The 27,910-nt window shown below is 45.9% G+C and overlaps 1 long non-coding RNA gene across 1 annotated transcript; it reads right to left on the reverse strand.

The window, feature by feature from the left end:
* Nucleotides 1-678: 678 nt before the first annotated feature.
* Nucleotides 679-27,866, reverse strand: LOC146341107 (uncharacterized). The gene is made up of 3 exons (XR_014784107.1): nt 27,768-27,866; nt 7,978-8,029; nt 679-1,769 (listed from the first exon to the last, which is right to left on the reverse strand). It is a non-coding gene; the product is annotated as an uncharacterized LOC146341107 (long non-coding RNA).
* Between the last annotated feature and the right edge of the window lie 44 nt (nt 27,867-27,910).

The following is a 27,910-nucleotide window of genomic DNA, read 5'->3' on the forward strand; positions in this document are numbered from 1 at the left end:
AAATCTATTTCAAGGCTAGGGTTTAGTCTAGGGCCATACCAATCAGCAATGCACTGCCTTTGAGCATGTGCAGAGTGGCTCTGTCACACAACAAATCAAACACAACTACTTATGTTTCTGGCAAAGAGTATGCAGGATACATAGGGTGACCCTCGCACAACCCCAAGCTTTAAAAATGCATATTAAAAATAATAGACATATGGCATCTTTGTGGGTCAGTACATTCAGGGCAAAAAGTCTAAGAGAAACCTGCATCTCTGTGCCTTTTAATGGCTGTGCGAAAGAGGGAAATTTAGCTGACATACCTTTTCTCATCCCTGCTGAAACACTATGATATGACAAGCTGTACCTGACAAAATGTCTCTACTCTCCTACTAAAGGTACAGGTGTCTTAGCCTGGGTTGCAACTTTGATGTGGCACTTAGGTAATTTTAGGAGTTAGGTAATTTTAGGCTCTCGGGGGAATTGTTTTATGGAGGGCCCCCTGTTTATATAGTAATGCAGATTCAGTTACTTCAAAATCTGGCAATCCAGCCCTGCTGTATTTGGAGGCCCTCTTACTCATTCTGCTGAGATGCACCCTGGCATACTGCCCCAAAGTCCTGTCCTGATGGTGCCACTGCATGCATGCATTCTGCACTTAGAGAAACCGGACTGTAATAATATTGAGAGTCAATAGAAAGTGGTCCCAGATTTATTTATTTTTTAATTTTGGCATGCTAACCTAGAACACTTGACATGACAGAGAAGAAGATACCTCTTCTACAATGTGTAGTGTCTTTAGTTGCTTCTGAGCAGAAAGTACCAAAGATTTGAGTTTTAGGGTGCAATCCTATGCATGTTTAGACAGAAAAGTCCTACAATTCCCAGCATATCGCAGACATCATGATGGGCTGGAGGGATGCTGGGAGTTCTAGGAGTTTTTCCAGTCAAAACATGTGTAGAATTATGCCTTTAGAAACTCTCATTTTTTTTAAAGGCTTAATTCATAATAGGCTATATAGCTTTATGTTTGCAGAGTGCTTTACCCTATTTTATTGTGTTCTAGAGCTGAAATAGATTTTTGGGGTGCAGGGGGGGATTAGATTCTTCTGAGAATTTTCTTGCACATTCAAATTTATATTCTAGTTTCTGCTGTTGTTTTTTCTCTCCCAAGAGTTATGGATATGGCTGGATTTGATGAGGTTTAGGGTGGGGCTGCGTGAAAATGAGGTGGTAGTTTGATATTTAACAGCACCACCTTAACATTCCTGAAGATAAAAGAACTTGTAGATCTAGGTTTTGTGTTTTACGCATTTCTTTTCCAAACCAGAAGTTGGCTGAATCTTGAACTTCATGCCACATTTCATTTCAGCTGTGTTGTGCATGTCCTCAAAATGGCCCTGTATGATATGCTTCTGTGTTTTTGTTTGAAAAAAATCACTGACAATAAGGGACGTCTGTCTGTTTTCTATGAAAACAGAAAGCCATGTACACTGAGCGTCGAGTAGGCTGACTATAGCAGTGTATTACGTAATGAGAAATGTGGTGATGATCCCTCTGTTTCTAGGCTGGCAGCAAAGAACAGCTTAGCAGCCTGCTCTCCACCCCCACCCCCCTCCGTGGTGGGGCCCAGCTAGCTAGTCACATGAACTCAGGCATATATAATCCAGAAGTTGGTGCTGATGCTGCTGATGTTGAATGGATGTATTGGGAGACGATGATGTCAGATCTCTTGGGCTGCTGAATTAAGCTGGATGAGATTGTGGGGTGAGTAGCTTTGATTGTGCCTGTGCATGCATGAGAGAGAGAGAGAGAGAGAGAGAGAGAGAGAGAGGACAGGATGAGACTGATGCTTTCTTAAAGGCAATAACATGCACATTCATACAAACACACATGCACACTCCGATCCCTGTTGTAGTCTTCCTGGGCCCTAAACACAGTTAATAGCCTTAGCCAGCCAGCCATTCTACCCAGATGCTCACAGTGCAAAACAGCTGGCTGAATTAATCTTTCTTAACCCTCCTTCTGTCCACTGGCAAAGAGCAAGAACTCTTCTTAGCCATGTGAGTTGCATACACCCCACAGCAAAAGCTGCTCAGGAAATGTGGGGGCTAGAGCAGCCTTCTCCAACCTGATGCACCCCCCAGATGTTTGGGGTGGCAACTCCCATCATGCTCAACTGCTGACCATGCTGGCTGGGGCTGATGGGAGTTGTAGTCCTAAACATCTGGTGGTGGACCAGGTTGGCGAAGGCTCAGTTCTAGTGTTGGACACCCTTATTGGGCTGTGGGCCTCTTAAGATCTCTATAGGTCCAGCCCTGAGGGGGGTCCTATATGGATAAGTCCACACTGATGCAGGGAGACTTGTAACTCATAGATTTTGTTTTCCTTTCCATAAAACCCTTAAGGGTAAAGGATCTAGACCTGATTTTAAGTTAGTCTTCCTGCCCATTCACCACCTCTCTCTCTCCATGCACACACACCAACAGATTGTAGCTTCTCCTCTCCTTACACCCTGTGAGGCTTTTCCACAACCATCCTCCTAGCCAATCTGCCTCTTTCTTTCCCTTCCTCTTGAGATGTCTTTCCACCATTTTTTTCAGCCAAATTATTTATTTAGTTTATTTATACCCCACCTTTTGGGTTAACAAGAAACTCAGAAGGCAGTTGACCTTTTGCTTCAACTCACAAAACTAGACCGATTCAAACATTCTGTTGCTGACAACTTCCATGAGCAGGCAGAATGCTTGTGAACATTCCATCACACCACCTCAGTCCAGAAAATGTGTAATAGAGGCTTCCTCACTACCTCTGCTGCCCGAAAGTCTTCTGTCTTGTTCTTTACAGACCCCGCCCCCACACATACCCCTAAAAAGGAACTTGGATTGAAATGTGAAATTCTAGAAGAAGTAAATTTCAGGCAGGCTTGCCCAAGTTCATGTTACTTTCACCCAGTAAATGCTGTATTGCTTTTAGTAACTCAGGTAGGGCAACGAGGATGAAATATGCATGCTTGAGAAAGACTCACTATTTATGCATCCTTAAGACTACAAACCCATGAAGCAAGGCGACTGCAAATGGAATACACATGTGTGATAACATCTGTGGCCTGGCTGCAACAGAAGCAAGTCATTGATGATACTGAAAGTGTAGCAGGGCAAATGGAACCAGCCCAAATCCAGAAAAAAAAAACCCAGGCAGCGTTTTCAAAGGAATCCATTGTGATGGTCCATCCATCCCCCGCTCCTCTTCTCCCCTAAATGGATTGAAAGGCCAGATTCATCCCTGGGAATGTGCCTAACCCTAATTTAAATTAATTGGACTGTAGTTCAGGCAGTGTTCACTAGTGTCATCCTTGGAATCTGTAGTTTCTGCTTAGCTGAGGGAGATCTGAAAAAGGAGGTAATATTGAGAGTAAGCTGGCCAGGTGTCCTAATTTATAGATGACAGTCCTCTATTTGAAGCTGTCACTCTCACTCTTTCTCGCCCTGCAAAAGACTGTCCTGAATGCCCCCCGCCACTCTGAAAGGGAATGCCGCTAAATAATATGGCAAGAGAAGCTAAGAGTTCTAAAATCCTCATTATCTTCCTTCAATAACCAGATTCTGTTCTGTTTCCAGAGGGTGGCAAGGCTGGGCATTTGCCCAGGCCCCCAAAACCAGCAGAGGGCCCACCACCATAAGGGTGCCACCATTTCGATGTTGCACTGAGTACCCGAGAAGATCAGATGCAGCCTCATAGAATTTTCCATTTCCACCTTCTTGTCCCGCCTCTTCCAAATTTGGGGAGGGTGCATTGGGCGTGTGATGCCTGAAGCCCACCCCCACCCCATATCCTGGAGCCAGCACTGCCTCCAGGTTCCACCAGACAACCCAGTCTATACTGTCATTAGCAAAAGAGACATGTCCAATGTCCTATTAAGGGCCTCCTCCAGGCCAGTGTATTATCGATTCCTCCTTTATTGATGGAGCTCTTGCTTGGGGGCATGTTTGTTCTGTGATTGATTATTTCCCTCCACTGTCAGTAGACCTGGCTGAGATTTCTCTTGTGAGCAGTTAGGGAGGGCTGGATTAATAATGGGGCAGGCTAGGGGTCACCAACCAGGGCAACTCCCTTGGCTTGCATGTATATTTTTAAGGATCTTGTTTAGGAAGAGAAGCTTGCAAAAAGTATGGGCTCTATTTGCATGAAGTCTCAAGGCTGGCCTGCTCCAGGTTCTCTCTCTCTCTGTCCCTCTCCCTGTTTTTGCAAGAACTGTCCCAAACCTTATCACTTCTACTTCCCGATTCTATGTTTGGAAAATCAGAACATCATTGAAAACGTAGTAAGAGTCAGCATGATCTAGTGCAGCCTTCTCCAACCTGGTACCCTCCAGACATGTTGGACCATATAGGGTGGCCTTATGTCCTCTTTTACGGAGGACAGTCCTCTCTTTGAGTGCCTGCCAGAGGACAATCCTCTATTTGAAGGCGGCTCTCATTGAAGAGCTGTCCTGTCCAAGTCCAGTTTAAATTTGAGGAACCACAAGAATGGTTGCCCATCAACAAATAGCACCAGAACAGCAGACTGAACAGGTAGGCACCCAGGTCACCTGGCCACAGTCTTCCACACTATGGCGAGATGTACTGTATTTCTGTTTAAATTATAATAATTGTTTCTAAATTTGCATATGCACATGTAAAAGAGCATACAGGTTTTACGCAAATCAGTGCCCTCTTTTGTCCTCTTTTTGGGTGATGCATTTCCTCTTTGTGGGGGATTGATAACTGGCCACCCTAAACTTCCAGGGTTCCTGACCATCAGACATGTTGGCTGGGAATGATAGGAGCTGCAGTCCAACACAACTGGAGAGTACCAGGGTTGGGGAAGGCAGGGTTAGGGTGTTGGGTTAGAACCAGGTTAGGGTGTTGGGTGTTGAGTATTGAGTTAGAATTAGGTTAGAGTTTTGGGTTAAAACCAGGTTGGAACTGGTTGGGTTAGAACCGGGTTAGAGTGTTGGGTTAGAACTGGGTTAGAGTGTTGGGTGTTGAATGCTGAGTGTTGACTGTTGGGTTAGAGTGTTGGGTTAGAGCTGGGTTAGAGTGTTGGGTGTTAAGTGTTGGGTTAGAGTGTTGGGTTAGAACTGGGTTAGAGTGTTGGGTGTTGAGTGTTGAGTGTTGGGTTAGAGTGTTGAGTTAGAACCGGGTTAGAGTGTTGGGCTAGAACCAGGGCAACTCAGCGTCGCATCTACACTTAGCCATGAAGCTTGCTGGGCCAGTCACTATATCTCTGCCTAAACTTCCTGACAAGGCTGTTGTGAGGATAAAATGGGAGAGGAGAAGTCATGTAAGCCATATGTATGCTGACTCTGGGGAAAATTCTGGAGGGTGGACATTGGCTGCACAGGCCCAGCTTTATCAGGGTCAGCCCTTCCAAGGAAATGTACATCTTCTGCTTGGATTTTAATCCAAGCAGGAGAAGTATTTCAGGGCTTCTTTGCTTGCCCCTCCTCTGAGGCAAACGTTACCAAGCCCACAAAGCTCATTTCAGGCCTGAGTGAGGCAACCTTCAGCAGCGTCTTTCATTTGAACCTTGGCCGTGGTGTTTCAGGTCCCAGCCCATCAGGGCCAGCATCAAGGGTAGGCATGGTTGGGCACCTGCCGAGGGCCCACACCCCAGTAGGGGCCCCTGACAAGAACCCCCTGGAGTTTTTCCTCCTCATCGCCATTGCATCCTGCTTATTCGCCTGCCTCTCGCTCTGGCCCAGACAACAGTGGTGGGGGTGAGGAGGAGCAGGAGATGCCACTGCCTGCTCGCTCTCTGGCTTTCTGCCTGTCAAGCAAGCAAGTGCTGGCAATAATGAGAAAGAGGAGAAATAGCAGCTTGTGTCAATGGCAGTGAGAAGGTCAGCTCACTGCAGGAGGAGGCTTTTTGGGGGTGCCTTGCCTGAAGGTCCTCAAAAACCTGGAGCTGGCCCTGAACACCATCACTTTATCTGGCTTTCCATTCATCAGGAGGTGAAGCTGTGAGGTGTTTAAATCCATCGTGCTTCCAAGCCCTGCCCTCAAGCTATTCTGAAGCTTGAATGAAAGCACCCGTCCAGCAATAGTTCTGAAAAGGGGGGAAATGCGACACAGAGTCAATCCTGTACAAGGAAACTTTGTGGAGCTATTCCTGCATCGAGAGACAAAAGAGAACAGCCACAAACATTCAGAAATGGAACAGGAAGGCCTGGTGCAAGCTCCGTGAGCTACCTTGGGAAAGCTCGCATGCCAGATTAGGCCTGCAGGGTGGCAGGGGTGGTGGTGGCTGCTAGGGAAGTCCAGCATTAGGAAGTATGGTCCTCTTGGGGCTTGATGGATTTCCCCGAGCCCCTGGTTTGGCTTGTGTCCATGAGCTGAGCCATGAGCTTGCCGCTGGAACTCGTGGACTCGCCAGTCGTTGTGTGCAAGGTTCCCTTCTCCCTGCTGGAGCACCAGCAGGGAGAAGGGAGACCTCTGTGCACAGCGGCCAGCCCTGGAATGGCCCACCGCCTGTTGTTGCCGCCACCGTGGCTGCTCTTGCCTACCGGCTGCTCCACAAAACTCCCTTGAGCAAGAGGGTTGTGCAGAGCAGCCAGCAATGGTGACGGTGGTGGCAGAAGTCTGCGAGCTGTCCCGACTCCCTAAAGCTCGGCCGGTTTGAACCCCTGGATGGATTCCTCCGACATCCTGAGGTGCTACACCTGTGTCTGAAGATGACTTTACTGTGATTTCTTAGTCAGCCAGTTCCTGAAGGAGCTACTGACTCACGCAGTTGTAGACCTCGGAAAGGGGAAGGGAGGACAGGGTGAAAGCCCTCTCCAAGAGTGCTACTTTGCTGATCTTCAAAGCAGCCCCCTGGGATGGTTAATTAGTTTAAACAACAACAACCCTGTGGGAATCCTAATTGCAGACCTCTTCTGTCACGTCTACCTTGGCTCCCAGTGTGACCCTGAAACTGGGGTACAGCTGCCACCACTCATTTCATCTTCACGACTCTCCACAGTCAGAACACAGGCTTGAGGCACCACTGGGCTAATTAGCTTTATTCTGCTGATAACATAGAACCAGATGACAGGCTGGTGTCAGCACCTATAGGGAGCTGCTGAGAACCCAGTGCACAAGCAGGGCCTGTCAGTGATTCCTCCTTACCTGGATCCCTGGCAGGAGGAATCTACAGTTTTTTGTAAATCTGTTCGGTCTGCGTTTCAGATTGTCAGGTGCCTTTTGTTTCATCATCCACTCATTGACAGAATTGTACTTTTCCAATTTCCCAAATTTGCGCAGATCCACATTTGTGCAAATCCACATTTGCAGAAAGTCATCCTTGCAAAAATGTGGAACTCTCCCCCCAAATGCGCACCCCCCCCAACAAATGTGCATTTTCATGCTTTGGCCTATGGGGGAAATCTGCATTTTCGACGTGTACTTTTAAAAAACTTTATGTATGTATTTTTCTACGACTAAATTTGTGTAAAATTCCAGAATGTAAAAAAACTGGTCCACACGTCTGCAGAATCCATGCGACTCAGGAAAAGCCGCTCCACTGCCGAATCCTTAGGTCAGTTTTGGCAAAATCCAAAAGCATTTGATTTCATTGCGGATTTCTCTGACATCCCTACCTGATATCTGGCACAGCAGGTAACTTATCTGCCACAATGCCCCTGAAGTGGTGACTCCCCAAGGCAATGTGGGAAATTTAAATGGCTGCCTGCTGTTGCGACTACCAGGAAAGACTGTGGTCAGGGGCCCATTGACACTGGAAGGGGGCCCATCAGAGGGTATTTTCCTGAGAGCATCCCCCCCAAACCTAGACCTGGTCCTGCTAGACAGTAAGGCAGTGTGGGTTGGCTGGTTCTTCCAGAATAATCTCAATCAGAACATTTGATGCTTTTTACAGGAAGAATGCTTAACATAAACACTTGGGCAGAAAGAAAAGGGAATTTTAAAAGCTCTTCTCTCACTCATACACTTTACTGCTGGTTCCAGATCTTACCAGGGCGGGCTCAGGTGGCCATGTACACATCATCAAATATAAGGAAATGCATCTGCAAAAAGGAGGATAAAAGGAGACATGGATTTACACAACATAGGCATATGCTAATTTATATGTATATCCGCAAATCTAAATAGAAATATAAAATATCTCACCACATTGGGGAAGACTGACCAGGTGTGACCATTAGCCTCTGGACAGTGGTCTGAACAGGCAGGGCACACAGCGTGCCCTGTCCAGAGGCTCATGGTTGATGATGGGTGACTTCAAGCCCCTGCTTCTCCCTCTGTATGGTTCTCGATCTTTAAATTGGACTAGACTATACTTCAAATAGAAGACACCGTTGAACAGAGGACTGCCCTCTGGCAGCCGTTCAAATACAGGATTGTCCTCTGTAATAGGACGCCTGCCATCTGACTCATGCTTGATTAATTATGTTACCAGAGATGATTCCAAGGGTTCCGATCCCAGTATGCCACACCAGTAACACAAATGAAACAATTGTGGCTCTTTGTTTTTGAGCAAAAGCTTTTGGGTACCTCTGGACTAGTATAGAAAGAACCAGACATGACTTGGCTGGAAATTAAGAGGTTTCAATGGGCACAGTTTGCTAGCTAGGAACAGAAGGAGTGAAAGCTCCCTATTGATTGCTTTTAGGCAAACTTAAACCTGCTTAGCGGTCCATGGGAAAACTGCATCTTCACTGTTTTAGCAACATCTCTTAAAGAGCATTCCCCAATCTGGTGCCCTCAAGAAGCTTTGGACTATAACTCACAGCATTCCTGACCATTGGCTATGCTGTTTGAGGCTGATGTCAATTCATGTCCAACAATTCTGGAGGGCATCAGGTTACAAAAGTTTGGCAAGAGCCAGAAGGGCTAACTTCTGAATCCAGCCAACAGGGCTCTGACCTTGAATCAAAGACAGAAGTACATATCCATCACAATGGCTTCCCAGGGTATGTGCCACTGCTAGACTGGGGTGATCCTAGGGATGGGTGAATGAGCGATGTTTAAGATCCCCGGATTCTCCAGACATCAGCCCGTTGCTTGTCTCATGCCTGATTCTCGTTCGCATATGCGATTGCTGCTCACTCTGTGCGGATGGGGAAATTGCTCAAATCAAGCAGCAACTGAACGTGAAATTTGTACAACTTTCCCCTGTTTGATTTGTGCAGAATTTCCTAAATTTCAGCAAATTTCCCCCATAGAGTAAAGCAGGGCTGATTCAGTCTGTGGGGGAAATTTGCAGAAATTTAGGAAACATGCAGAAATTCAGGACATTTTCACAAATCGAGTGCAAGCACAGGTTTGGTAAGTTATGAACATTGTTGATGGACACATGCTTGCGCTTGCGATCATGTTTGAAGTTGTGAACAGTGCGTGCTCATTTTGCGAGCAAAAATGGAAATCTGCCTGCCTGCCATGGATGGTAAACTGCCCTGGATCAAAGGTGAATTGCCTGATCTCTCCTCTCTCCACAGCATCACCAAGAGGACCTTTCAGAAGAAGAATTTGCCACTTGTAATTCCAGCACTGAGCAAACTTCTCCAGCCATTGAGATGCCTGTCGCTTCTACCAACTCTGAGACAGGTAAGGACTTGCTCCTATCTCTGCACCAGTCTCCCCCAGTCTGGCACTGCCCCAATGTGTCAGACTACAATACCCATGATCCCCAACAAGGATGGACCATGCTGGCTGGGGATGATGGGAGTTGTAGTCCGACACATCTGGAGGGTGCCAGGTTGCAGGAGATAGACAACAGTTGGTTACATGTTATACATAACAATCAAAAGAGACCTGCTCCACCCTGAGTACTAGAAATGGGGTGTTGCTACAATCTCAACTTGTACTGCTGTACAAAAGTCTGCTGTACAATCCAAGGCTACAGCTTGAATCAAACATGCCCTGCCCGCCGTCATGTGTTTCTGGGAGGCAAACCTATATTCTATAAAATATTTCCAGTTTCTCCCACAGACTGCCAGTGGGCATTCGAACAATGCCGTCTCTTTACTGCTTCAAGCTATGGACCAATGGTTCTTCACACTGTATTCTGGGAAGCATGGGTTCTTGGAAGCTGATTGGACAGCTGGGTCTAGCCACCACCATCTGTAATTTCTCACGGTGCCCCAAAGGAACACAACACTGGGGAATTATAAGGAATTAAAATGGAGGATATTCCCTGCTGCCTGGTAGTGCTTGGAGCACCAGGCCAGAAAAAAAAAAAGGGCTGGGGGCTTGGCAGACAACAGCAGTGCAACCTGCCAGATCTCTCTGTAGCTCTGGCAGCTGTTCCAATTCTACAGTGGTTCACATAGGGTAGCCTTCCCTATGCTTTAGACTACAATTCCCAGCATTCCTGACCATTGTCCATATTGGCTAGGGCTGATGGGAGTTGAAGTAAAATTATCTGGAGGTTACCAAGTTGGAGAAGGCTGACATAGGATGATGATACAACCCACAGATAGGGATATGCAAATATGCAATGTTTGAGCTTGTTGAGGTCCTCCAAATTCTTCCTCAAAACTTGTTTCGTCTTGTTCTCATTCTTGAACATGAATGGATTTTTTTTAATCAGGGAGAATGTGCATTTTGGATTGGGAAAATGTGCATTTTTAAAAGTGTTGTTGTTCAGTCGTTAAGTTGTATCCGACTCTTCGTGACCCCATGGACCATAGCACGCCAGGCCTTCCTGTCCTCCGCTCTGTCCCAGAGTGTGCTCAAGTTCATATTCATTGCATCGGTGATGCTATCTAGCCATCTCATCCTCTGCTGTCCCCTTCTCCTTTTGCCTTCAGTCTTTCCCAGCATCAGGGTCTTTTCCAGGGAGTTTTCTCTTCGCATTAGGTGGCCAAAATATTTGAGCTTTAGCTTCAGTATCTGTCCTTCCAATGAGCAGTCAGGGTTGGTTTCCTTTAGGATTGCCTGATTTGACCTCCTTGCAGTCCAGGGGACTCGTAAGAGTCTTCTCCAGCACCACAGTTCGAAGGCATCGATTCTTCGGCGCTCAGCCTTCCTTATAGTCCAGCTCTCACAGCCATACGTTACTACTGGGAAAATTTAAAAGTGTGCATGTTCCCAATTGCAAAAAATACACATCTTTAAAATTCACATTTCCCCTGATCAAAATGCACATTCCCACCCCCCCCATAGGCTAAAGCATGGAAGTGTGGATTTAGGTGGGAAATGCACATTTGCACACTTTTGGAAGTACGCAGTTGTGCAGGTGTGTACTCTCAAATGTCAATGCAAGTTCAGGAAATTGCAAACATTTCCTGAGAATTACATTCCTTGTGCTTGGGGTTGTGAAGGGGACATGTTCTCATGATTAGCAAACAGGAGCAAAATTGTCATGCATCCCTATGCACAGGCCTTTTGTCTGCCCTGTGAGAGCTGTATCTGTCTCTTTAACTGATGAAACAGGACCCATAACTGGCTGATTGACCAAATGCAGGTCAGGGCAGCAGCATTACCGCTATTTGCATGTATGGTAAAATGCTAAGAAGCGGATCTTAGATTGCATATGTGACCTCAAGGCGGGTCCTGGGTCTAAAAGGCTTTAAAAAAATCTCTTTCTCTAGAAGGCTACTTCAGGTGTTCCATATGAACATGTGAAGCAGCTTTCATGTGAAGGCATCTATCCCCTATTGGGGTTGGGGGCTGTGGAAACAAATACATTTTATTGTACAGTAGTCTGGGGGTGGGGGGTGGGGGAAATGCCAAGTGTAGCCTTATGGGCCAATATAATCATTGTAGCTGAGTTGCTGTACCTTTTCCCTCTTGTGGTCTCAGTTTCCAATCCTGAGTGCACAGTTTCTATAACCTACGGTGTACCTTTTTCCACCTGAGGTCCAAATTGCAAAATAGGAATGGTCCCGGGAGGGGGGGTGTCAAAGGCAGAATGGGTGGGGCCAAATGTCATCATTCCCCTTTTAAGCCTACTCAGAAGTAAGCAGGACAACAAGGCTTCAACATGTCAACTCAGAAGAAAGCAGGACTGAATCACTCAGCAGCATTTTCAAATAACATCCCAAATACCAAACCTCTGCATGTCTACTCACAAGTAAGCAGGTCTCTTGCTTGCAAAATACAAACCTCACAATATTTACAACAGCTTGATACTTTGCAGGGTATTTAAAGATTAATTGCCTTCAAATACCCTCTTATCTCCAATCAGTGACTGGAGATAAGAGCAAAAGAAACTTGCAAGCCACCGCAGCGGCCCACAGACTTGAGGTTGCCCATCTCTGCTATATACATGGTGAACAGTTACACTGACCATTCTCAGTGCTCACACATGCACAAGCAGTTAGCCCCACCCCCAAGATGCTGGCACATGCATTAGCCTCACCCACAGACAACGTGCAAGGTCAGTTTGAAGGGGGCTCTATGCAGATATGCATAAACATACATAGGGCTCCCTCCACGGGGACGCAAATCTTGATTGTACACCCATTTGTGTAAAGTAAGGATGTTGGAGAAATCTGCAACAGAATCAAATGAGTTTGGATTTCTATGAATCTGACCCACAGACTGGCTTTTCCTGAGTCGCACAGATTCCGCACACTTGCAAACCATTTTTTTTTTTACCTTTCTGGAATTTTACACAAATTTAGTTGTAGACAAAACGTAATATTAAAAAAGGCTGAAAATATGCATCTCCCCCATAGGCTAAAGCATGACAATGCATGGGGGGGGGGGATTCACACATTTGAGGGGGATATGTGCATTTTTGCAAATGCAAATTTGCACAAATTTGGGGAACTGGAAATAATCTGATGCCGTCAATGAGGGGACGATGGAACAAAAGACACCTGACAATCCATGAATCACAGATGGAACAGATCTTAGAAAATCTGTACATCCCTAGTGTACAGGGCTCCCTTCAAACTGATGCCAATCATGTGTCAGTATCTAGGGTGGGGATAGGGTGTTTGTGCATTTGAGACCCTTCATATAGTCATACTGAACACCTGTCCAATGTACCATAGAATCATTGTTAAGGCACAGCAGCTCCGAGGCACCTGGTCTGAGATTCCTTGGCAGTCATATCAATGTGGAAAATATTTCCTTGAAGATAAAATGCCCACAAAAGCCTATGGAAAAACAAATAATGTTTCGTTTTCTTTGCTGTTGCTTTTGGGAGGGGGCAAGCTGAGTGCGGTGTCGCTGTGCTTTCCCATGCTATAATGTAATTCAGATGAGTTCTGCTTTTGCATTAGGGTTTGCTTTCCTTTTAGCCAGGGCTTAGTTCTCACTGTTAGAAAATACAGACCAAAACATAGTGAATGTTGTTGAATCTCTTACTTCCCCTCCAACTTCTTATAGGCGTTTTGTCCGAGCCGGGACCGTAAAGTTTGCTGTGTGATCCCTAAGCATTTCTCTTTATATTATCTTTGTTTGGTGGAGGGGGTGTTCATGGTAGCAAATTTCCCTCTTTCACCAGAAAAACACCTCCCTAATTAAAGGAACAATGTTATTTCTCACATTGCACTGAAATGGAAATATTGTTGTTTTCTTAACAAGGCAATCACTGATTGGTAAGATACATGGGACCTTCAACAAAATGTTGTAGTGTCAAGTGTTCCTTTTCAGTGACTTAGCCAGCCAGTCAGCCATGTCCTCCTCTGTGATGTTTCATTCCATTCACCCTCCTACCTGGTCTCCCATTTTATTCCCCAAATATCAATCAGCTTTCTGTGCCCATAGAACACACTTAGTCCTCACTGGGTTGCTGGATAGTTCTGTCTTGGCTACGGAAGAAATGGCACTCACCTCTGAATGTGGCAAACATAGGGAATTATATATAGTCATGGAACCCGATTCTGCTTTCTCTCTGTTGGACTATAGGTCTTTCACCCCACTCTGAGACTGACTCTTCAGGGTAGGTTAGGGGCCATTCAACTCCCATTTTCTCTTTTGAAGAGATTGCATAGCTTTCTTTCTTTTTAAAAAGGGCTACTCTGTGTTGCTAGAGTTGCTAGAGTTCGTCAGTTTTCAGCCTTGGGTTCATGCTCCACTCCTCAATACAGGAAACTGGTTTGCACAAACCACTCTTAGCTTTGATATCCTGGGTTGTTAACCTACTATGGTTTGGACCAGGGGTGGAGAACCTCAGGCATGGTGGTGGTGGTGCTGGGAAATACAGCCCTCCTGGGCTCTCAATCCAGCCTGCTGGGTTTCCTCAGATGGCCATGCCCTCTTCTCCTGGCCTCACCCCCTTTCCCCAAACCACCAGTGCTTTGATGGTTTCCTGGCTTTTGTGCAGTTTTTTCCCTCATTCTCAGAGGTTGCAATGAACAAAACATCAGAACATAAGAAGAGCCCCAAGGGTCCATCTAGTCCAGCATTCTATTCACACAGTGGCCAACCAGCTGTCAACCAGGAATTCACAAGCAGGGCATGAGCACAACAGCACCCTCCCACCCATGTTCCCCAGCAACTGGTGTACATAGGCTCACTGCCTCTGGTTCTGGCGGTAACACATAGCCATCAAGACTAGTAGCCATTGATATATTTTCCTCCAGGAATTTGTCCAATCCCCTTTTAAAGTCATCCAAATGGGTGGCCATCACTATATCCTGCGGTAGCGAACTCCATAGTTTAACTATGTGCTGTGTGAAGAAGTAATTTAATCTGTCCCGAATCTCCCACCAATCAGCTTCATGGGACGACCCTGGGTTCTAGTATTTTGAGAGAGAGAGAAAAATGTCTCCTTCTCCACATTCTCCACACCATGCATAATTTTGTACACCTCTATCATGTCTCCCCTTGCCCTCCTTTTTTCCAAGCACACCCCTACTAAAGCTTAGCTACTGGCAGAAAGATGGTTCAGCTACAATATGCCGGCATTGTTTGTATTTTTGGACCCACCCCCTTTTGCCTTCAGTCCCGCCCACCACTGGAATGTGGCCCCCGAGAGCTTCTCTGGAATGGAATTCCACTCTCAGGCAGAAAGAGGTTCCACACCCCTGCTTTGTACAAATGACAATTTCCTGTTTTTGGATGAAACAGGAAACTGCAGCTTATTCCAACACATGACCTGAAGCATTGAACTTCCTCCCTTCTCATCCAAAGGAGGGAAGAAGGGGAGGGGGAGCATGCAAGCCCTAGAACTGCTGCGACACATTCCATTAACACTAAACCATGGTCGAGCATTGTGTCCAGATTAGGCCATTATCGATCTGCTTGGTTTCAGCTGCAATAAAAAGAGCCATTTCATGAAATAATTTTCTTTCTCCCTCTAAATGGGCCAGCTTTTACCAGGAGTAGCAGTTAATTAGCATGGCATTATTTCCACCATCTCAGAAGAGTAAGTTATAGCAGAATATTGGTTCCAATGAACTGATAATGATCAGGGTTATGATAATAAAGATGGCTTTCCAGTTGTGAACTTATCCAAAAAACGATAAGCCCTTTTCTTCCAAATATGATGGATTGCTGTTGCTGGCAGAGAAGAAGTGGCTCAAAAGGTTTTGTTCCTTCCCAGTGAAAAAGGTACAAATCAGAGATGTGTTTTGACCTACATTTCTCATAAGCCCCAACTAGCATAGCCAATAGTCATGGATTATGGGAGCTGTAGTCCAAAACATCTAGACGGCATCAGGTATCCTACCCCTGATATAAATATTACGACTAAGTTGAAATTCCCCACCAGACTAGTTTCCTCAAAATATTCTCCCCCCGTGAAAACAGGGAGCAATTTCCTACTGATTCATTAGAGTGTGTGGAGAGACATTTTGCAGAATTTGGGGGTAGGGGGTGGAGGTTGCTGCTTATCTTATTTAACCTTGTGAAGTGACCAAGGGTTTCCCCCCTTATTTTTCTTGCTTTTTAAATGTCTCACACTAGGGATGTCAGAGAAATCCATTTGGGGTGTGGAGGTCAATGGGTTTTCCTAGGTTGGGCCCCTGGACTTCATCCCGGTTCCCGTTGCGGTACCCAACTCTGTTTGTAGAGAGTCAGGCCAGTTTGTGGATTTTCACAGGCACTTTGCACATTTTTTTCTCACAGGTTCTGCAATTTGTGCACATTTCTGAGCAATTTCTCAGAATTACAGAATTAAAAAGTTGCCAAAGTTTGGCAAAAAGCTTGCAGCTCAGGTTGCAAACACAAAGCAAGTCATATATGCTGTGGAACTCTTGTCAGGTCAAAAAAGAACTAGATTTCACAGCAATTGACATCCCTATTTCATGCTGCTCACAATAGTGAAAGGCTCTCTTTGCAGATTCCTGACAGCTGCACTTCCCAGAATGCTTTGAGAGCATCACGAAGGGGCGTGATATGGTGGGAATCTGCAGAGAGAGCCATGCACTTCTGTCAGCAGTGTGGGACTTTTACAAGAGGTTTTAAAAGTCCTCCTGTAATCATTCAGCAGGCAGGATTCATTTTGTTCCCACCCACCCAACAAATGGCCTAAGAAGAACATTTTGGCCTAGTTCTAAATGGGGTGTCAGACCAGTAGAACTTGGGATTTGTACCAGCCTTTGAAGGCACCATGAGTCAAGAATACCCTGGAGGTACCCAGCACCCATCCACTCTGCTTGGCCAGAGGAAGAGATCTATAGAAGACTAGGGATGCTTGAGGAATGCTCTTTCAGATGCTCCTCCTCCAAGAGAGGTTTGGAGGATGGCAACAAAGGAGAGGGCCTTCTCAGTGGTGGCCCCCCAATTATGGAATGCTCTCCCCAGTGAGGTCCGTCTGGTGCCAACACTGCAACACTGTCATCTTTCCAGTGCCAGGTTAAGACTTCCCTCTACTCCTAGGCATTGGACACCATACAGTAAGATTTTTAATGGGTCCTGGGATTTTTGTTGTTCATTGTGCAAAATTGTTTCATATATTTGTATGTAAATTAATTTTTTTTCATTTTTATGTTTTATGTTATGTTATATAATGTTTTATGTTATGTTATTGTATTATATTTTTAGGGGTTTAATCTTTGTAAATAGCCTCAGAGAGCTTCGGCTATTGGGCAGTACAGAAATTTCATAAAAGAATGGAATGAATAGATCTTTAGGAATTCTAATACAAACGGAAGTGATCCACTTCTCCTGGACTAATGTGTGGACTGGAATTTAGTTATCCACCCGCTTCCTCAGCTCCCAAACGTTCTCAAATGTAATTCTGGATTCAAATACCCTGTTGATGCACATTGTGAAAAGAAAATGTGGTTAGAAAAGCATAATCTTAATACAAATTTCCATGTGTTTTTTAAAAAATAAATAAATCCCTAATGCAGAAATGGGACAAAACAGACTTATAGATGAACACATGCATGGCTTGGACTGGAAATAGACTGATTTGCCCGTCCATATGGAAGACTTGCCAGCTGCATTGATGATACCGTTGTAAAATGAATTAGCTTCATTAGTCTGGCAGTATGTAATTGGGTTTGTGTGGGATAATTACCACTCTGTTTCAGCTCCGGCATTGATTACACAGTTGTCTCCCCCAGGTCTCTAGAAGTTAAATCTCTGAGGGTGTGTGCATGTGTGTGTGTGTGTTAGGGATGGGTGAGAAATTCATCATGTTGATTTTTTAATGTGACTTTAGCAAAATTGCACCTCCTGAAACAATATGTGAGCCAAGACAGAGCTGCATCCCAAACTCTGAACTTTTTTGAGCTTGGTGATGCAGCTTCCTAGGGGTGGGGGGTGGGGAATATGTACTTGCTAGGGGGAAAATGTGCATATTACTGAAAAGTGTGAACAAAATGCATATGTATGTATGTGTGTGTGTGTGTGTGTGTGTGTGTATATATATATATATATATATATGCACAAAACAGCAGTACATCAGTGAAAAGTACTTGGCAAAAATGTGCACACTAGAAAAACATGCACAGAAATCTGTATATTTCAGAAGACGAATATGCAGACTCCACACCATGCATAATTTTGAACACCTCTATCATGTTTCCCCTCACCCTCCTTTTTTCTAAGCTAAATGTTGTAGCTATTTTAAAAGCACAAGCAGATTCGTTGTGCAGGAAATGGTTAGTATCAGTGAACTAACACTTTTATTTCAGAGGCCAAGCCAGGACAGGCTATTATCACTTCAATGAATAGAACAGGCAGAGAAGAAGCTTCAGCAATGTGTAATGCTTGGAAGGAGAGGATGTCTCCAGCAGATCCTTGAAGTAAAAATACATAGGCATAGTTTACAAAATGTGTTATAGAATCGTAAAATGTTAGAGTTGGAAGGGAATATGGAGGTCAGGACAGATAAATGGGAGTACTTCACACAGCACATACTTAAACGATGGAATTAGCGAGGGATGTACGAGAATTTCATTTCAGTACGCAAGGGAGGGGCCATAGCTCAGTGTGATAGAGCACATGCTTTGCATGCAGAAGGTCCCGGGTTCGATCCCCAGCTTCTCCAGGTAGGGCAAGGAAAGGATCCTGCCTGAACCCTCGAGAGCCGCTGCCGGTCAGTGTCGACAGTACTGGGCTAGATGGACCAACGGTCTGACTCAGTATAAGGCAGCTTCCTGTGTTCCTGTGTTACTAATCATTTGAAAATTCCCCGTTCGTTACCCTGAACATGAATGCGAACGGGAAAGCATGTTCTCTGAAAATGTTTGTGAATTCCCGGACTTGTGTTTGCATTTGCAAAATCTCTGCATTAAAAAAATGCACCACTTTAAAAGCGCACCACTTAAAATGTGCACTTTTAAAAGTGAGCATCTTTTAAAAATGCACTTTTTTTTAAAAAAAAAATGGCATTTTCACACTTTAATGGGGGAAAAGTGCACGCTTTTAAGAATGTTCACTTGGAAGTGCAGTTCTGGGGAAAGGCTGAGGGGGTGGGGTGGGGTTAGTGTCTTACCGGGGCCAGCTCATGACAGTTTTCTGCCTGAGGTGAAGGACAAGATGGCACCCCTCTCCCATCCCCATGTACTGGCAGCTGAATTTCCCTTCTGCAGTGGAGAAGGACAGCATCCTGCACTGTCCCTGAGGAAGCAGTCCATACAGGGGCATACGCAGCTCTATCCTCCAGCATCTTGCCACCCACCAGAAACTGCTGCCTGAGGAAGCAGCCTCACTCTGCTTTAATAGGTTGGCCTGCTCTGTAGAGAATTCCCAAATCCCTCACCAGTCTATTATTCCCAGGAAGCTCCTTAAACATATAATACAGATAGTAAGTTTTTACTTACTTTTTAAATGGGAAAAAGAATAGCGCTTTACAAAACAGAAGTATCAGATACTGCACATAAATAACGAAATATAACAATAAAAGGTTTAGTATAAGAAATCACAATTCAAACCTTACATGTATGCATGTGTGTTTACTGCAAAAAGTACCCGCACTCCCAAACACCATGTGTGCGTGCGTGTAATTTTGGTGGCCATTTCTTGTTCTTTGCTACTTTTACTTTGATTCCCTACAGAGTCCATTATTTAATTATATTTTTATATTTAAATGCTTTACCGTAAGCAATATACAAATCGGGAGATACAAGGGAGAATATTTGTAATGCATGTGATCAAAAGAATGCATGCATTTGTACAAAGGCTTGTTAAATAATAAAGAATTTAACAGTGCAAGCGAATACATGTCTTTTCAGAAGTAAGCCTCGTCAAGTTCAATGGGACTTATTCCCAGGTAGATGTGCATAGCTTTGTTGCTTAAAATTTCACAATCCAAGATGTTCAAGTCGACCTCTCCATACGTATATCTATGGATTGCTTTGCTGGTGGTTGACTATTTTTGGATTCCCTGTTCCCATTGAAATGATACTATTCTGTGAAAAAACAATATAGGTTTTGTAGTGAGGTGTCTTCAGCCCTGTGGCCCAGAGCTGAGCATTCTCACACAGTTGTGCTCATTGTCACTCTCGACCCTCCCGGTCTCCATATCTGTTGCACTCATGTCTTGCTTGTGGGCTTCTCGTGGGGACTTGCTTGGCCACCATGGGGACAAAAACTAGGGCTGTGCCCCCGATCTGACTCGGAAGGTGCTTCGGGGCTTCCAAGGCAGGCCTGATTCAGCTCAGGCTGATTCAGGGCTGCCCCAACCTGGCTCGGCTGACAAAGCTGAAACCGGATTCGGACATCCAAATCCCGCTTCGCCCCTCCACATGGCGCTGCCAGGGAAACCGCTGCCCATCACAACCCGCCAACTGGTGACAGGGACAAGGGCAGGAGTCGCCCTCCAGCTTCACTCTCTCCCTTCCTTGGAAGGAGGGGAAGGCGCTCAATTGGAGGCTGACTCCTGCCTCTGCTCAAGCCTTCACAGGTTCCTTGCTTGCGAGGAGCCCATGAAGGCTTGAGTGAGCCCAGTGGTGGCAGCATGCAATGAGGGCAGGCTGCCACTGCTGCTGCCACCAGCTCCTAGGCCCTCTGGACATGCGCCAGCTGCTGCCTTGTTCCGGGGAATGGGGGGAGCCATTTCCCCCTGTTTTTGCACTGTGGCTGTGCCCGTGAGTGGCAGATCTGTGATTTTTCTGGTTCAGTCCACGGAGGCAGATGTGCTCTGTGATAGGGTGGTGGTTTGGGGGATTTGGTCTGCAAAAATCATATGAAATCAAGAGGATCCCTGCCAAGGATCCATGTTATTGTGCCATGGCTGTGCCCGCGAGTGGCGGATCTATGATTTTTCTGGTTCAGTCCACGGAGGCAGATGTGCTCTGTGATTGGATGGTGGTTTTGTGGGTCTACCCTTTAAAAATCTTATGAAATCATGAGGATCCCTTTTTGATTTTATGGTCCTCGTTTTACCCAATCCTCAGAGCACGCGCTTTCTTCTCGGCTTCATTCTGCCAAGGGAGAGTGGGAAGGGTTAAGGCTTCCTCTGCCATGCCTGGCAGAGACTGGGGTAGTTGCTCCCAGTGGCCACAGCAGAGGCAGGATAGGACTGGAGCAGAGAGAGAAATGCCATGGAGCTTCCCTCTTGGCTCCTGTCCCATCCTACTGCCGCTGCCACCACCACCATCATTGCACACAATGGCCGCTCGTCAGGGCAGCGGGAGGCTGCTCAATTATCAGGTGGCCCATGCACCGCAATGGATCGTCTTGCACCCCCCTGGGGTGCACGCACCTCACTTTGGAGACCACTGCTCTAGCCAAATAATGTTTAGACAGCCCCCTCCTCTCCAGTCACGCTACCTCTCTCACAATGAACAAATGGAGGCTGACTCACAGCAAAGCTCACCCTCCTCCTCCCTCTCCTCTTCCCTTCCCCCGCCTCTCCTGGTGGCCATATCTCTCTCAATTTGATACATTTGGCACCTCCTCCTCCTCTTGCCTTCCCCCTCCATTCTCCTCCTCCTGCCTTTCCATGTGATCTTTCAGAAGTTGATACATTTCCGAGACAGTCTGTCTGGGCTGCTCAGAAGGCATAAGAAGAGCTCCGAATATACGAGGCGGACGAGGTGCTTCGTGGAGGAGCCGCTTCGCTTTGGGGCACCTCGGTGCTGGTCTGATCCACTTTGTATCATGACAAGGCACCTCTGAATCAGCCCGCTTCACCTCGTTACTCAGGCTTCGTACTGAAGCGGTGCACAGCCCTACAAAATACTGGACTAGATAGTTCAGCCTTCCACAACCTGGCACCCTCCAGAGGCGTAGGATTACAACTCCCAGCAGGCCCAGCCCGTATGGCTGCCTGGGCATGCTGGGAGTTGTAGTCCAGCACATCTGGAGGGCACCAGGTTGGGAAAGGCTGAGATAGACCCTTGGTCTGATCCATTAGGTCTCTTATGTTCTTTTCTCATGATTTGTGTGAGCACTTTGGTTTCAAGTCTCTGCCCTCATTCACCTGCTCCTTGCCTTGCTCTCTAAGCTCCTGACTGCCTTATTAAACCTCTTCTCTGAATCTACTGATTACATAGGAAGCAACAGCCTGTAATCCTCATGGTTAACTGCACACTGTAGTGAAAGTGCCAGGTCCTGTCCCAGAGATGGGAGCGACACAAACTGTGCATGAAGTTTGCATGCTCAGCTCCCTGCTTCCAATGTGAGCACATGCTGCATGTGCACCAACTGCCCCTCTTTCCCAAGGTGGGCAGTCTCTGCTCTTCTCTTCCAGGGCCCCATTTTTGTCTTTTGGGGATGGTTTGTTAAAACACCGTCAGCGTGAGTTACTAGCATCATTCTCCGTGGTTTGACATTCTCTCTGGGGAGTTGAAGCTCTGTGCGTCTGGGTTCCCTCTTGTCTCTAATGCACATGATGTCTACAGCCAAACTGATCTTTAGGAGCATTAAGGCACCATGCAAATAGTGGTGCTGACAGGATTGAGAGGGCCCTGGACTGTCAGGAAGCCCCTGTCGCCCACTGACTTCTCCAATAGCCAGAATCAACACTCAGACAAAAACGCTGCTTTCCAAGGCTTTAATTCCATTTATCCTAATGAGGCATACAGATGCTAATTGCTCGAGACTCAGAGGAACTACAAAGGAACAGCCATCTAGGGGTTTCTAAGGGTTAAGACGTCAGTTGATCTCCATTTGGGAAAAACGTGGCAACTGTCTGAACTTAAGGGGTAGGAGGGGAAGATCTCCCCCTCTCCCATGATGCTTCTGGGTGCAGCTGTTGACGTTGAGCCAATCGGGCTGAGCGCCAAAGCTCGGCCCCTGCAATCTCTCGCTTGTGCCTGCGTCTGTGCCTCGCATCTAAAAGCTCAGGTTGTACCTCCCTTTCCTCGCCTGGTTCACTGTTGCTCCCAGGGATGTGAGCAGGGTGGGGGCTCCTTCTCCAGCTGCGCCTCTGAAGTCTGAGAGAGTTCCTCCCCCATGAATTGTATCTCCTCCTCAGAATCACAGCTGCTTTGGGACTCTGTGGGCTCAGCTACAACCCTGACATGGACAAGGTGTCCTCTGGGGGCCCCACACACTGCTGCACCATTTACTCAACCCCACCAGGGTCAGGCAGATTCCACAGACTTGTCTGGTTTTTTAAGTTTCCCGAATTTTGCGCAAGTTTTGTTGAAGAAAAATATGCAAAATCAATAAAACGTGACCAAAAATGTGGATTTCCCCATAGGTTAAAGTGTGAAAATGTGTATTGGGGGGGATTTGAGCATTTTTGTGCATGCAAATTTGTGCAAATGCACATTTGCACAAATTTGGAAACCAAAAAAATCTGATTCTGATGATGGAATGAAACAACCCACAAAACACAGATGGAATGGATTTCACACACTCCATACATCCCTAGTGGCAATTGTAGTGGCAGAATTGGTAGTTAAAGGTGGTTCTGAAGCTGCTTTGGCTGTTTGCACCTGTGACCTGGATCATCCAGGTTTGGCCCATAGAAAAGTACCACTTCTTTTTGATGAGAATCTAGCTAGGATGGAGAGTGCCAGGGTCGTGTCTACATTGTGCACACGTAAGATCTCTGAATCTAGTTCAGTCCAGGGAAGTTGGAGAAATCTGTCTGTGGGAAGGAGTTCGACAGGTTTTCCTAGGCTCAGCCCCCCAGACTTTGTTTCAGTTCCCAATGCAACACCCGACTCAATCTGCAGCAAGTGGGGCCAGTTACACGTATATCGTTTGATCTATTTCCTGGTTCCCAGCACTGGTCTGCTAACATTTCAAGTAATTAAATGCTCCTTTTTTCTTTTTTTTAGGTACATCAACAGAAGGCTTAAATCCTTCTGCTTTAAAGACAAAGAGTCCTTTGTCCTGTGTTGATAACAGTTACATATATCTATATCTATATGTATGTATGTATGTATGTATGTATGTATATAGTTACGAGGTCTATAAAAGTTCACAACAAAAGCTCTTGTGATGTGCTGCCTTTTTCAGAATTTAAATTCAAAAATATCCAAAGGAGGACCTTGTGGCCATGCTGAATTTGCCCTCCCCTCCCTACAACAACTGAAAACTTGACGTCCCTCGCCCCATCCCTTGGGGCCCTTCCCCAGATCATGCAAAGTAACAACAAAGGCAGATGGTTTAACAAGCCAGTAGTTTAATGCTCTGAATGCTTAAACTACGTTTTGCCATGTAACCAGTTCAACAGGCCAATACATTTCACTTTCTGCCAGGCTACAGCTACAAAACTTTAGAGACCAATCTGGCCCCATGACATTTGTTTCCCGTGGCTGCCAAATTCTGCACTGGTTTCCCCCTGCCTTGACTCTGCCCCATCCAGGCAGTGGTGCCATCAGGGTAGGCCTTTGGGCAGAAGTCTAGTGTCTTCCTAAACAGAATGAACAGGAGGGCCCCGAAATACAGCAGGGCTAGCTTGCCACGTTTTGAAGTAATTGAAGTAATACAAATGGCAATCCAATGAAACACCCGCTCATCATGGCAAGACCATTAAGTCTAAGGGTCTAAAATTATCTAACTGCACCACTGCATCCAGAGATGAGAAGCAATATTTTTCAGATTAATATCGGCACCACCGTATGCCTGTTTCTCACTATTGGAGAACCCCAGTCAGTTCTTACAGACATGTGATGGGGTGTCGGTTCTTCCAGCTGCCCAGTCTGGGAGAAGTGATCTGCCAAATGGTTTGGGCTCAGGACCTTGGATGGTGTTGCTACCTCTTTAAATCTGTGTTCCATCCCAGTTTAGCGTAACCTTGGATGCAAATCTCTTCCTCTGTTGCCACAGAAACGAGGATGTGATAAAGCAAGCACGCGAGAAGGGGAGGGAGGGTTTGGAATCAGTCAGCATCTTAAAGAGATTAGAACGCTGATGGTTTCCTGTGTAAAAATCCTGCATCAGGTGGAGCTCTGAGGGGAGGCAAGAGGGAGGAGAGCTTGAAGCAAAGTCTTTCATAGAATTGTAGAATCATAGAATAGTAGGGTTGGAGGGGGCCTATAAGACCATCGAATCCAACCCCCTGCTCAGTGCAGGAATCCAAGTCAAAGCATCCCTGACAGGTGGCTCTCCAGCCTCTTCTTGAAAGCCTCCAGTGTGGGAGAGCCCACCACCTCCCTAGGTCATCGGTTCCATTGTCATGTTGCTCTAACAGTCAGGATGTTTTTCCTGATGTTCAGCCAGAATCTGGCTTCCTGTAACTTGAGCCCATTATTCCATGTCCTGCACTCTGGGATAATCAAGAAGAGATCCTGGCCTTCCTTTCTGTGACAACCTTTCAAGGACTTGAAGAGCACTATCATATCTCCTCTCAGTCTTCTCTTCTCAAGGCTAAACATGCCCAGTTCTTTCAGTCTCTCCTCAAAGGGCTTTGTTTCCAGTCTCCTGATCGTTGCCCTCCTCTGAACCCCCTCCAGTTTGTCTGCATCCTTCTTAAAGTGTGGTGCCCAGAACTGGACACAGTACTCCAGATGAGGCCTAACCAGTGCTGAATAGAGGGGAACTAGTACTTCACGTGATTTGAAAGCTATACCTCTATTAATGCAGCCCAAAATAGCCTTTTTTGCTGCCACATCACATTGTGGGCTTATATTCAACTTGTAATCGACAACAATTCCAAGATCCTTCTCGCTTGTGGTATTGCTGAGCCAAATATCCCCCATTTTGTAACTGTGCATTTGGTTTCTTTTTCCTAGGTGCAGAACTTGGCATTTATCCCTGACAAATTTCATTCTGTTGTTTTCTGCCCAGCACTCCAGCCTATCAAGATCACTTTCAATTTTGTTTCTGTCTTCCAAGGTATTAGCTATCGCTCCCAATTTTGTGTCATCTGCAAATTTGATAAGCATTCCCTGCACCTCCTCATCCAAGTCATTAATAAAAATGTTGAACAGCACTGGGCCCAGGACTGAGCCCTGTGGTACCCTTCTCATTACCTCTCTCCAGTTTGAGAAGATCCCATTGATATTCTGTAGCAAACTGTGGATCCACCGGATCGTTGTTTCATCTAGCCCACTTTGAGCTAGTTTGCTCATCAGGATATCATGGGGCACTTTGTCGAAAGCTTTGCTGAAGTCGAGGTATAAGATGTCCACAGCATTCCCACAGTCCACAAGGGAGGTTACCTTTTGGAACATTTTTGTTCCAAAAATGTCAAATTAGTTTGGCGGGACTTGTTCTTGACAAATCCATGTTGGCTTCGAGTCATCACTGCATTGTTTTCAAGGTGCTTACAGATGGATTGCTTTATCATCTGCTCCAGAATTTTCCCAGGGATTGATGTCATACTGACTGGTCTGTAGTTCCCGGGTTCCTCCTTTTTGCCCCTTTTTTTTCATGTCCTCTTTGAATGGGTAAGCAGGGACTAAAAGTATTATAGCCTCTTTCTAATGCCTCAGCAAGTACAGTCACACAAATGATTGTCACGCTTCAGGAAAAGGCCAACATTATGATTGTCAGGTTTCTGCGTTTGACCTGAAGTTTCATTGTTTTAGCTGCCTTCTCAGGGTCTTCAGGAGAAGATATTGGCATAAATGGTCAAAAACATCAGGAAGGCTACTATCAGTTAGGTTTGACTGGTTTTGTCATTAGCTCTGCTCCATGGTGACCAAGCTCCAACTCTGAGCCATCAAGCACAGCCAGGCTCTACCCCTGAATGACTGGGTGATATTTCCCTGCCATAGAGGGACCATAGCTCAGTTATGGAGCACAAGCATTGCATGCAAAAGGTCCCAAGTTCAATCCTTGGCATCTCCAGTTAAAAGGATTAGGTAGCAGGTGAGGGGAAAAGACCTCTGCTGGAGTGGAGACCCTGTAGAGCAACTGCTGGTCAGAATAGACATTCCTGAGTTAGATAGACAAATAGTTTGACCTGGTATGGTATCTTCTTATGTTCCTTCTCCACCCCCACCCTACTGGTTTCCATTCCTTGAATCTCAGAATCTGAGCCTTAGGAGTCCTGGCAACCTTCTATAGACATGGAACAATTGTCCAGTGTAGTGGTTCTGTGGGAGGTGGTTTTCTCTCATCCCAATGCTTCCTCCAGTTCAATCTATGTATCATGTGAGTGTGGAGCACATTCCAAGATCATGGGCAGCTCCTGGACATCTTTCCCAAAACAAGGGAAATACAGCTATGAACCAGGACAGTGAAAGTTAAAGTAGGGATGTATAAAAGTTTTGTTTTTGCTTGCAAAACATGTGAGCATGCTCCATTTGGAGCCCTGAACACAAGCACATGTCCACCAAAATATTCGCTAATTGCCAAACATGTGCTTGCCTTCATCTTGTTCCCAATCCCCAGTTCAATTTATGCCAATTTCCTAATTTGTGCAAGTTTCCCCTGTAGATAGAATCAGCCCCACTTTAGCCTATGGAGATTAGGGGAGATTTGCACAAATCTCCTGTTCACTCGGTGCTCAATTTGCACAATTTTCCTATTCACACAGAGTGAGCAGTGATCGCAGATGGGAATCAGGCACGAGACGAGTGGTGAGAGAAAGTTTGGAGGTTCCTGCTGATCTCAAACATTTCTCATTCACCCATCCCTAAGTTGAAGCCTCCAGTCCATTTTTAGGGCTCTACCATTTATGGTTGCCATTAAGTTTAGCACTACTTTGTATGGGAAGGTGGGATGGCTGCTGTTGTCATCCTAGAGAGGTGAAGACCAGAAGGCAGATTTCACAGGTTTGGATGAGCCAAAGGCAAGCTTGATTTGAGGTGAGACAAAGGACTTCATTAGATTATGGGTTGGATCCAGACTTCGTCATACTTAGAGCAGACTTACTGAAATTAATGGGATTTAAGTTACTCATGACTAACTTAAATCCCATTGATTCCAATGATCTACTCCTAAATATGACTAAGAGCTCATTCACACATGCATGAGAGGAGGGTGGTTAGGGGAACTATGGAGGGGGGTAGCGAAACCACTACACGCAGGCACGTCAGACAACCAGGAACTATGTGGTGTTGCATGGTTCTGCTCCCCCCCGTAGTTACTGAGTGAGCTTACCTGAGTGCTTATTGTGCATCTTGACTTCCTCTGCAGCACGGACGGGGCTCAGTGGCTGCTCCATCGTCCTAAATAGCCGTGCAACCATAGAGAAAGACCGCAGCAGTTAGAGCGGCACCCACAGTAGCGAACACTCTAGCTGG

Source organism: Heloderma suspectum, chromosome 6, assembly GCF_057233095.1.
Source record: "Heloderma suspectum isolate Gila_16-S chromosome 6, 16-S_ref, whole genome shotgun sequence".
Lineage (NCBI taxonomy): Eukaryota > Metazoa > Chordata > Lepidosauria > Squamata > Helodermatidae > Heloderma > Heloderma suspectum.